Here is a 12229-nt window from a genome sequence, read left to right on the forward strand (position 1 = left end):
CTGGTGCAGCGGCTACAGTTCTGTGCGGCTGGAACAGCTCAGCACGGGCCGCCGCTGTCGCCCACCGGGCCGCGGTTCGTTGCTGGCTGTCCCCGGACAAGCGTCCCTCTGTCCCTGGTCTCCTGGCCCAGTCCGCCGCCCCGGCGCGTCTCTCCCCAGCTCTGGCGGCTCGGTCACTGCTCCTGGCTGTTGGCTGGGCTCTGGAAGCCCCCTCGCCTTAATGCAGCGCCCGCCGACGTCACGGCGGCCGGCGACCAATCAGCGGCTCGCGGTCCCTCTGTAAACCATTCTGCATCCCCCGGCTGGGGAGAGTGCCGGGAGACCGCGATTAGAGGATCAGTGGCGGCGGCAACCACGGCCAGGCGCGGTGCGGGCGGCGGGCAGCGAGGTGCCCGGGTCCCCTCCTGCTCCGGTAAGGCGTCAGTTTCGGTGGGAGAGACTGAGAGAGCGCGGGAGTAAGCGCAGGAGGAGGGCAGAGTTCTGCCGGAGGGTGGGAGTAACCCAAGATCCAGCCTTGTTGGACGTTGGGGTGCAGCTGGGTCCGGGAGCCTCGGCGGCCCAGGTGCACTGTTTGGCTTTGCAGTTCAGCGGGTGCTGCCTTTTATTTTATTTTATTTTATTTTATTTTATTTTGTTTTATTTTTTCGCTTTTGCTTTCTTGGCCTAGAAGTTTGCCCCGGGCGCAGCGCGTGTCTTTGGGGAAGTGGGGGCGGGGAGGGCATTTGGCAACAGAATCTCCCTCCTCCGGTCCCTCCTTATGTGCCCCCTCCCCCAATCCATCCAAAGTCCACAGGATCCGGGTCTCTGGGAGATCTGGGTGTCTGTTTCCCGCAGCGCAGTCTTGGAAAGTTGATTCCGGCGGTTTCCTGGTGGGGGCGGGGGAGACCGGAGGCGCGGCGCCGGGGAGGGGGAAAGGAGCGGGTGGGGAAGCGCCCCGGGTGAGGAGTTGCAACCCCGGCGAGAAGCTGTGAGAAAACGGTGATCCGGAGACACTTTTTACTTATGAAAACAAACGACTAGGCGGGAAACCAAGGGGCAATAGCGGCGGCTGGGGGGGGGGGGGGTGGTGACGGCGGGAGCGGGGCCGTCCTGGGGCTCCACAGGGAGGCTGCAGAGGATTGGAGTGTGCAGAGAGCGGGGCCGGCCTCTCTGCCTCCCCTTTACCAGGCTCCGGGCGGGCACCAGCTTCCCTAGACAAGCGCAGAGCACAACCCCCGGTCGTTCACGTCTTAAGGAGCTTATACCTCCCTAATTTTTCCTCGGAGTATAAACTAGGGACCGCTGCCCACGGGTGTGGATTTTCCCAGAAGTGGGGGTCAGGTCCGGGTCCTGAGAGTCTTAGCCTCGAAGAGTCACTCTAGTTCCGCGACCCACACCAGTCAAATACCAAATTCCGCTTCGACAGCACCATTTCTATGCTTAACCGGGCTTTCTTCCGCAGTGAAATCTGAAGGTGGCAGGGCTGGGCAGTCGAGCATTTGCTCCTGACTTTTATTTTTTGGGGGGAAGTGGTGTTAGGAAGGCGCATTCGGCCCTAGTGTAGAAGAAAATAAGGATGGACAGACAGGCAGGTCTAGCCGGTATTTGGGGAATGGCCTTTTGACCCCACACGCGGTGCTGGGTTCAGACACCTCACACAGGGCCGGGGCTAAGTTGGGGGAAATGCGCTCTGAAACGCAATTGTTGTGAACCTGGACAGGCAAGGAATCCAGTTCTTTGCAAATGAAATACCCTCTTCGAACGAACCGGGAAGCCGCTACAGCGAATTTGGTTTGCGCTCTGTGGACTGGGATTTTAGGGCTCTGCCGACACTCCTTTCCTTCCTTTAAGCCTCCGCCCGCCCTGCCCCGCACCCCTGAGGCCTGCTGGCAGCACCACCCCCGCCCCCCCGCCGCCTTGCCGCCCGCGTCACCTTTTCATTGGAAGCCGAAGCCAAGGCCGGCAGTGCGCCTCTTTGGCGCTCCGCCCATCTTGACCTCTGGGTGCGTGGCCCCTTTCACCTTCTCCGCGCCCCCTCCACACACATCTGGGCTCTGGCTCCCCTCTGCGGGGAGGGTGGCGTTGGGGCTGGTTATCTCTCGCGCCACAGCCCCCTCCGCGGGCCTCTCCCAGGCCGGGGCTCAGGGCAGAGCTGGGGATGGGGAGGGCGGTTCTCCAACCCTGCAGGCCGGCTTCTCGGGATGCGACTTGACTTTGTGCTCCTCCTGCGGACCCTGCATTTCCAGGAAACAGCCGACCCGTAGCAGGTACTCCAGGACCCAGGGAGGCGCTAAGAGCTGCGTGGCGCGGGGTCCTCGCCTCCTCCACCCTGACCCAGAGGCGTCTCCCCAGCCAGCTGCGCTGGGTGAGGCCCGCGGCAGAGGGTGCTCCTGTGAGCGGTCTCCACGCTCTCCCCACCTCGCCCTCCCCAACACCCCCAGCTGTCTTGGTTCTCGCCGCTAGCGCCCTCAACTCAACCGCCCCTTTCTGGAATCTATAGCGGACCCAGTCCCGAGTGGCTCGCCCCCGCCCCCGTCCCAGCTGGGCTCCTTCTCATGCAAAGCAGAGGGACCGCGGGGGGTGGGGGGCGGTCGGCGGGGACCTGCGGGGCGACAGCTGGACCCGGCTGCCGGCCCTTCCTGAGCCCAAGGCCTGCCGCCTCCTTTCGAGTGGATTGGAGGAGGTTGCTGCACCCGTTTGGGGGGTGCAGGGACCTAGACGTGGGGGCAAGAAGGTCCCTCCCTGCGGGCGGACTAGCGCAGTAGGGGAGTTGAGGGCGAGGGCAGGACGCGGACTCTGGCCCATCGGGCTCCGCTGTCCAGATGGCTCAGTAAACAGGTCCCCGGGAACTAACCCCGGCATCTACCAGGAGGTCGGGGGAGGGCAATTCGAAGCGCGCCTCCAGGCTCCTGAGTCTAGAAATTTAAGTCCAATTTTAATGCCTCCAAGACGACCGCGTAGTAGACCAATGTGTTCTCCCCCCCCCCCCCCATTTCCACTGAGCTTTTATTTAAAAATGTATTTGGTCGCAGAGACCTGGAGAGAAAACTGACCCAGCTTTCCAAATGGGCCGTCTCCTAAGCCTCTCAGCCCAGCTCCGCTTTTAAACCCGTATCTGCTCAGCAGAGAGCACCAACCTTGCCTCCTCGCCCTCTCTGCCACCCTTGCTGCCTGCCTCCAGAAGTCCAAAGCGCTTTCTACCCAAAGCTCTCCATGTCTCCCAAACCCACAACCACGCACACCGCACGGCTGCCAGGTGGTGTAAATTCTGCACCGGGTGCCGGGAGGGGCAATTTTCCGTCCAGTCATCGCCCGGTGGCCGCAGAATCCTCTGACCCTCACCCCAGGCGCTCTTGGAAAAGGCCCCAGAGGGCCCAGGAAGCGGCTTTCACACCACGGGTTTCCCCTGTGAGAATCGCCTTGAGAATCAGCCTGAGAGGAGGGACCTGGCCCGGGAACGGAGGATGGAAGGGTTCTGCCCGCCCTTTCCAGCCGCCCTGAAGCTGGGGGGCTGACGGCGCCCTCTCCTGCACCCCCTTTCTTCCCGCCGCCTCCTTAATTCCGAGCAGCACATCTCCTCTCTCCGCGACAAGTGGCTTGGGAGGTCCGAGGACCCAAGCCTGCCGGCACGGTCCGCTCCTATTGGTCCCAGTAACGGCCACCACCCCTGGCCGCTTTCCTCCTCGCCCGGGGCGCTCCTGTCCAGCCCGCGGCCCCCAGAAAGCGGCGGTGAGGCGCCAAAGGGGGCGCCCGTGGCGGAGCGGACTCCAGGTGGGTACCTGCGCGCGGCCTGCAGCAATAGGACGCAACCAGCTTACCACCTTCCAGGAAGAGGGAGGAGGGAGCGAGCCGAGTGCGTCCCAGACCCTGCCAGTCCCAGAGGCCACGCAAACTCCCCGCAGACTCGGTGAGGACGCCACACTTGCGACGCAGGAAGCTGGCCCGAGTCCCTGGGATCTAATCCGACCTCTCCGGCTCTCTCCTTGCCCTCTCTCGCTTGCTCCAGCCTCCGGCTACCTTAATCTCACTCCAACACTCTCTCCTGGAAATGATCTACTTGCTTGCAGCACTTTACAGTTTTTAATCACAATCTGCCCAGAACCACATGGTAAGAGGGGGAATCGGTATTATCTCCTTTCTTCCCGGGGAAGAAACCCAAGTGAGGAGGTTTGCCCGAGATTCCTCGGTCCTTGGGCTATTGAAGGCGAGAAGTTTGGGGGTCTTGTCACCCTGCCCCTTTGTGTACTTTGTCCTGGCCACGCTTCCAAGGCCCGGATGAGGGGAGGCTGGGGACCTCGAGGCCGGGAAAGGGCAGCATCCGGCCGGGTCTTCACGGTGTGCCCTTGGGCGGGGTAAACAACGCCGGGCTTCCCACGAGGGCTGGAGGCACCCTGGGAACGGAAGAGGGGAGCCAGGTCGAGCGTGGTGATCTCAGCACCGCCCGCGGAGCAAGGACGGGACATGGAGCGTCTGGGACGGACGAGCTGGAGGGTGAGCTGGAGAAGGCAGGACAGAGAGAGAAGGATAGAAGTGAGAGCAGGGGAACAGGAACAGCGAATAAGGGCAGAAGCCCAGAGGAAAAAAGAGAAGGACTGAGGAAAAATAAGCGGGGATAGAAGGAGGAAAGACATACTGGAGGAAATGGATGGAAAAGTAGAGGAAAAGAAACGAAAAAGAGAAAGACACCCAGCGACAAAAAAGGTGGTGATGGTGGTGAGGAGGCTCAGAGCCTAGGACCCTGCAGGCACTGAGGGTGCATCCTGGCAGGGACCGAAGGGTGTCCGGTGTGTGACAGCCAGGATTGTAGGCGGGAGAAAAGGAGGCGGCCTGTTTGGTGGGAGACTCAGAGCCTGTGGAAAAGCATGTGAGCGGCTCTGGGCAGGAATCCAACAAATAAATAAAACGTCTAAGACGGCATGACAACAATGTGCATTTGGGTGGGTGCCCGTGTTCCTCTGTCTGAACACACTCGCACCCAGTAAGGAAGACAAACGGGGCTCGTGCCTCTGCGTAATTAATCCTCTCACTAATTGACTCCCTCCCCTTACCTAATGGCGGTGGTCACTGTTGATATCTGGAGAGAGATCGGGTGGAGGGAAGGGAAGGGCGAGAGAGGGAGAGAGAGACACAGAGGGAGACCTCAAAGCTAACCATCTTTGGGACTGGGATTGAGTTCTTTCTGGACTTGGCAGTCCTAGCTCCCCACCCCGCTTTGGGGGACAGAGTTCAGTAGATGTTGCTGCCTCACAACCCCTCCATGTTTGCACTAATAAAGCTTTTCTCAGATTTTGGGGTGACCAGGAGTGTGGGCACACGCACGCGCGCGCACGACACACACGCCCTTCATGGGTCTCAGAGGCTGAACGCCACCACTGTCCCTCTGCTGGACATTGCCTACCTCTAGGCAACACCAAAGCCCCCCTCCTTGTTGTTCCCCCCGGAGCCCAGACTTTGCACCCCCTTCTTTCAGTCCCTACGTATGCTTCCCAACCTGGGATGTGTCCTGCAGCCCCTAGCAGAGCAGGTGAGGTTTTGCGTGAGTTAGGAAGCAGCAGCAGGGATGAGGTCAGGGCAAGGTCAGACCCAGATGGAGGGACACAGAGGAGAACCGAGCACACCTGGCGGGAGCGAGGCCTCTGGGGACAGAGGAGGAACCGGTGGCTGCTGTGCACTGTGGGAGAGCGTGTCACGCGTGGGAAGGGGGGAAGGTGACCCTGCCTGTGACGGTGAGGGTGACAGTCTTGTGTCTCTGTGTGAGCACAGGGAGGGGCCCCTCTTATTTCCCCCACTGCACCCTCAGTTCCCGGGACTGGGGAAAGAGGCAGGGGAGAGAGGGTTGCCCTGGGGACTGGGGAAAGAGGCAGGGGAGAGAGGGGTGCCCTGGGGACTGGGGAAAGAGGCAGGGGAGAGAGGGTTGCCCTGGGACGAGACCTCTGGTAGCTGAGATGGCTGGAAGGGGCGCGAAGCCCATGGTCTGTCTGCTGGAGCAGCTTTGGGGCTTGGGCTTGGGAGGTGGATGTCAACTACCACCCCTTTGAGGCGGCAGCTTTGCTCTGTTGGCTCCTCCGAGGCTAAATAATTGGTGAGATCCACAAACCACCCAGTCTCCGGAGAGGAAAGGGGGGAGGGCAGCTCTTCAGGAGAAAAGAAAATCTGCACCCCCCCCCCCCACTAAATACATTTTTAATTGTCCCTTGGGAACATTTGTACATTTGACCAAAGCAAATCCCCAAGCAGCAAGAGCAAGATCTGTCATAGGGGCTGGCAGTCCAGAGAGAGTTGGGGGTCTGGGGGGGGGGGTGGGGAGAGATGGCGGGCGTGTATTTGAGAAAGTGAGAAACTTGGCTCTTCTCTCCCCGCCGCCGTCGTGCTTTAGAAAGCAAGCAAGCAAGAGAAATAAAGTTCCAGAGGAAAGAAAGAGAAGGGCATATAAAAGGCAAATCCAAAGCAGAAAGGAAAGAAAGTGAGGAAGAAGGAAAAAGACGGGGCGGGTTGGGGGGGGGGAGACGATAATAAAACAGGGTGAAGGCGGCCCCAGGAGGCTGGGCCTCGTCCCACACCATCCGTCTTCATTGTCTCTGTGTGTGCAAAGGCAACTCCGGCATAAGGAAAAGCCACTATTGGAGCCGCGGCTTTATTTTATATCCTATACATCAGGAGGGAGGCAAAGCTTTATTTTCGCCAAGAGACAGATATTTTATTTCTCTCTTACGGTTTTATGTGTGAGAGATGTCAGGTTGCCACAATGGATGGCTAATGCATAGGCAAAAGGAAGCCGTGTTGGCATGCTGTGTGTCATGGGGTCTTGGGGGGGCGAGCGGGCCTGGGATTTAGGGCTGATGGGCCACTCTGGGGGATTTCTGCTAAAACATCTCTCTTCATAAATCCAGAAGCATGGTCAGCTCAACAGGGAGAAGGAGTTTTAGAGGGAAAAGAGTTGGGCTTAGTAATAAATGGACACACAAAGGAACCGCTTACCTTCCGAGAGGCTTGGGCCACGGGGGCGAGGCAGCCCCGTGGAAATGCCAAGACCCGTGTCAAAATACACACGTGCCATTCACAGGGAAGTATTTTCCTACAGAATCCCATGTCAGTTTGCCTCCTTGTCCCATTTGATATTTTTTCACTTTTGTTTCTCCCTTCACCAGAAATCTTTTTTCCACCTCCTCTGAGCTTGGAGTGGAGGGGAGAACTATTAATTTGCAAATCATCTGATCTGTGAAAGGATGAAGATGCCTGTTTTTTTTTTTTGCCACCAAATCCAGTGTTTTGAGTGGACACACGTGTGCACCATGATCCCATCATGCTGTGAATCCTGGGACTGTAGGTGCCAGATTGGAATCCAAGAAAAGCACCTCCCACCCAACCCCTCCCCTGGGACCTGTGGCCAAATGAAGCCTTAGATCCCAAACTGCACAATGTTCATGTTTTTAAAACTGGAGAGAAGGGGGAGTGAGGGGACAAAGAGACGGTGGGGAAGTGTGTTCACTGGTCTCCACTCCCAGCCCCCCCAAACCATTTCTCATGAGAGTTGCTTTCACTCGTTCTCACGTCCTCTTGTAATTTTTTGCTTTCATGGTTTACTTCCACAGTGGAGCAAAAAGGTGATCGTGCCGTTTCCCTCTTTTCAGAGGATGGGAGGCAGCACGGGGTCTCTGGATAGTGAAGGTGAGGGCCTGGCCACACTGTCCTTTGCCGCGGCCTTTCGGGAAGACGTGTAAGCTTTTGCGGGCTCAGTTTCCCCATCTGTAATCCGTGGGAATTGGGCTACATGATTGCTCAGGTCCCTTCCAGCTCCGACCTCCTCTGACCGGATGAGATAATGTGTGAAAACACTTTGTAAACGCTAAAAGCTGGATGAATGCCAGGGATTATTATTACGATTCTAATCAATCCTCTTTTCTCCACATGGACCTTGGCTGTTTAGCACCAGCAGGCAGGCTAAAGAGGGCCAAAAGCGAAAAAGCTTAGCGGAGATGGAAGAGCTCTGTGCTGTGGACAGAAAACAACTCTGCCTCTCTAGAAACATTCTGTCTCTGTGCACACCCCCTGGCCACCTCCCAGGCCTGGTGGAAAGGGGTGGGGAGGACGTGGAAGAGGCCTCACTTGTTAGGACCCGTTTCAGTTTACATGCTGGCAGAGAGTGTATTTCTTCCAAAGCATCGTTTGTGTCCTAGTGACTGACATAGGAACCTGATGTGAAGGCGATTTGCAATTGTTTTTTCCAGGAAGAAAGGAAAGAGCAAGGTGTAGCTGATTAGCAAGTTAATTATTTCAGTACCCCCAAGGGTTCCAGCGTGGTGGTAAGTTGTCCAGCCCTGGTGTAATTTCACAGTCCATGCATTTCCTGGGGAGCACCTGGGGTGCCCAGGTCTGTCTCTCTCTCTCCATCCACCGGCCTTATGTCCTTCTGACACACCTGGGGAGCTGAGTAGGCGCTGGGATGGTAGATGGTGTGGCATATATATCTCTGGCCTAGGCTGCAGGTGGGGGGGCCAGACAGAGAATGGGGAGGAGGAAGCCTCGACCTCTGCCAAGTGTTTAATTATCTGGCCCTTCCTTCTTCTTAAAAAACATCTTTTGTTGAATAAATATTAATGAGGCAGGTTATCAGAAAGTGGAGTTGCCACGAGGTTATTTTCCCAGACTTAGCGTGGAAAGAATCTGGGTTGGGGGGCCCTTTTGCCTCCTGCCTCCTCCCAGCCTTGGCCAGCTCTCTGATACTCATTTTGCTTTCCCAACTCTGGCCACCACTTGGTTTGCAGTGGTTTCCTCCAATCTCCCTTCAAGATCTGATTTCCCCTTGGGGGAGGGGAGGGAGGATTGTGTGGTCAAACGGACACCTCCCTCAGAGAGATAAGTTGGGGATGTGAACCTTAGCTTCAGAATGAGCAGCTTCTGTCGATCTCTTCTCTCTGGGCTGGTAGGGCGGGCCCCCTGCCGCTCCTGCAGAGATGGGGAGGGCTGCGCAGTTTACTTAAGAGTGGTCCCATCTGCTCAGACTGGCCTTTCATAAGGGGCGGGATTTATGCGGTGTCCTTGTGCACAGACCTGGGATTTGCCTGAAAACCTCGGGCCTCTGAGAATATTACTGCACGCTAAAATGTTCAGCCACGGAGATGATTCATGATTTGCCTGCGTGTGTGTGTGTGCGCGCGCGCGCACACACACACGCACGCACTGGGCGGGGGGGGGGGGGGGGGCACGCACATTGATGGATGCTTTTTCCCATTCTCACTTCTAATCCAAACATGATGAAACTTTCTTTTTTCTATATTCACCCAGGAGCCAGCCCACAGCACCAAGCTCTGGAGACTTCAGCGTGTGAAGACGATACAGTCCTTTTTGGTGCTGTCGTGGAAGCAGGTTGGCGGATATGGCTGCTGGCGGAGAGGGGCCGGGGGCTGTCTGGAAAGATAGTTCTGATGATTGCTTTGCTGCAGGTAGCAGAGGACTTGAGGAGCACGAGGAGGGGGTCTAATCACTGTTCAAATTAGGCTGCTTGTCTTTACCTCGCAGGCCTCCGGGGTCTCAGTCGGAGGAAAGTTACAGAAACTTAGAACTCAGGAAGGCAGGGGTAGGGAGTTCCTTGTTTCAATCTCCCCTAGCGCCAAGCCAAAATGAAGCCCAGAGATGGTAAGAAGAGACCCCAGAGAACAGGGCTTGGAGGTTCCACATGGGATCTTGACCTCTTTTCCCTGCCCCGTGGCTGGGCAGGGAGCATTTTCGGCCTGGATGCCCCTCAGTGGTGATTCTACCATTTTCTTCTCATGTTCTAGTTTGGACACCCCAGCTTTCCCAGCTCTTGAGTTTTTCTTTTCTCTCAGGCCATGCATAATTTAACTGATGTTTTAGGCTATTGGCCAGCCCATGTTTTGAAAGGGGAGCTGGCGGGCCTGTGACTGTGTACAAGGTCGTTCTCCTTTGGGCTCACGAAAAGATGTAGTTTCCCCTTAAAAAAGAGAAGCAGGGAACCGTTTCTATGAATCTTTTAATGAAGGATTTACTACCAGCTTGAGAAGTTCAATGCTCTTTTTGCTCATTCTGAATGAATAACTTTGTCAGTCAACCCAAAGGGCTATAGAACCTATAAAGATGCTTTCTCCGGCCTCCCTGTTTTAACATATGCTGGGGCTTGAGCCTGCCTCTGACAGACGGGGGAGGAGGGGAAACATTCCAGAGATCAGGTCTTTGAGTGTCATCTCCTCCCCCACCCCACATCCTCACCCTCTGTTTTCTCTCTCTTCACCACAGATGCAGAGACCTCCTAGGGAAGTGTGAAGGGATGGGTTTTAATCAGGTGTGGGGAAGGAAGGGGACTAAGTTGAACGCAAAGGAAGATGCGGACTGTTGGAATTTTTAGATGATGCCCCTCCGTTAACACTTCTCATGTGTTGTATACTATATCCTACAAATGATGCATTTGTGGCAGTAATCTACGGTGTGTACCTGCTGTTTGCCAAACGCTGCTCGGCCAAAACAGTGTTAAATAAAATTGTAAGACATGCTACCAGGGCCTTGCATGGCTTATTTAATTCTATCAGTGATACACGATGCTAATGTGTAGCATCTCAGTTGGCACAATATCACGTTTCGTTTATATATGCCAGATATATTTAAGCATGAAAGATACAGTTTTCCCACACATATTTTTCCCAGTGATTCCTTAGGAGAAATGTGATGGAAACAGCAGAAACCTTTTCTTTCTCCACATACACTTGTACCCTGAACACACAGACTGCAGGTTACACATACTCACACAGCTGGCCAGCCACGTATTATTATATACAAGCCTTCACCTGTAAGTGCAAATGTAGATTCTATAAATGTAGATGCAGCTGTATACACTTGTACACAATTACAGACACCTATACCGGCATTCAAGACTCTCTGGTACATTTACCTGTGTTTCCTCACACACCTGCACTGCTGCGTAGACAGATGCTGATGTGAACACGTGTACCATCTCGTATGTGGATATATACATGTCCACATGTAAGTGTTCTCACTGAGAATGCACACATGCCTGGAAGGATGCATGGCCACGTGCAGGAGAGTCCTCTGCACATAAGTGTGCATCTATGTACTTGTGCACGTTTGCACACACACACTCCCACACCCCTGCCCTTGGCTATACACTGACACCCCATATGGCCAAGGTGCCACAGCTGCCCTGTTCCTCTCTGAGGCTCCAGACCTGGCAGACAGTGTTTGAATTGGAGGTTTGCCCTGGATGAACCCTGAGGCCTTCAGGATGGGAGGCCAGGAGAAGCAGGGCCAAGATACCAGCCCACCCAGCCTCTGAGGAAAATAATATGAAAATGTGGGGATGGGAGGAAGGGTTGGGTAGCTGGTCTTTGCAGACAGAGATGCCTTCAACAGAGGATCAATCTCTTGTTTGCTCATTTGACAAATGAGGTATGATGTCTGGTTCTGGTCCTGCTGCCAGTGATCTGTGTGAGCCTGGATAACCTGCTCTCTGGGCCTCAGTTTCTGTATCTGTTAAGTGACGGATTGGCCTAGACCAGTGGTTCTCAACCCTGGCTGCACAGTAGAACCATCTGGGGAGCTTTTAAAAAATACAGACAGCTGGGCTCCACCCCAGACCACTTAGATTAGAATCTCTGGAGGTGGGTACCTGGCATTTCATTTTTTAAAAAGTGCCCCAGGGAACTCCGGGGCCCCGGTTCAATCCCTGGTCAGGGAACTAGGATCCAGCAGGCTGAACACACCAGCCAAAAAAGAAAGGAAAGGGCCCCAGGTGATTCCTTATTCAACCAATGTTGAGATCCACTGGGCTAGATGCTCTCCAAGGCCCTTCTCGCCCTAAAACTCTATGCCATGGACAACCTTTTATTTATAAAGCACTGTGCTGGGCACTAGGGTACCCCACTGAAAGTTCTAATTCACTTGTATGAGATCATAAAAAGTCATTAAAATTCTTCTTTCAGTTTAGGAAGAAGAGAATTTTCGAAAAAATTCTATTTATGCTAGAAAAACTCAGGCCTGCGTTTCCAGCTCCTTCTTTGTTCTCTTCCATCTTTGTTCCAATTTTCCATGTATTAATTATCTGCCACAGATGCAAATACTATAAGCGGGTCCCTGATAAATGTGATTGATACCTTGCTAACTGCACATATTTCCTGTCTAGCGCCTCACCCAACCTGTCGGGTAGCACGGTATTTTTAGTAGGGTAAATGATGAGGCACAGGTCTCCAGGGGAAAGTTTCCCCCCCAGCCCCAGCCCTGA

General features: G+C 55.2%; 1 long non-coding RNA gene across 1 annotated transcript; it reads left to right on the forward strand.

The window, feature by feature from the left end:
* The first annotated feature begins 7209 nt into the window (after positions 1-7209).
* Positions 7210-10482, forward strand: LOC130840603 (uncharacterized). Its single transcript, XR_009050036.1, has 4 exons — positions 7210-7647; positions 8208-8282; positions 9265-9345; positions 10234-10482. It is a non-coding gene; the product is annotated as an uncharacterized LOC130840603 (long non-coding RNA).
* Positions 10483-12229: the final 1747 nt, after the last annotated feature.

This window comes from Hippopotamus amphibius, chromosome 17, assembly GCF_030028045.1.
Source record: "Hippopotamus amphibius kiboko isolate mHipAmp2 chromosome 17, mHipAmp2.hap2, whole genome shotgun sequence".
NCBI classification, from domain to species: Eukaryota; Metazoa; Chordata; class Mammalia; order Artiodactyla; family Hippopotamidae; genus Hippopotamus; species Hippopotamus amphibius.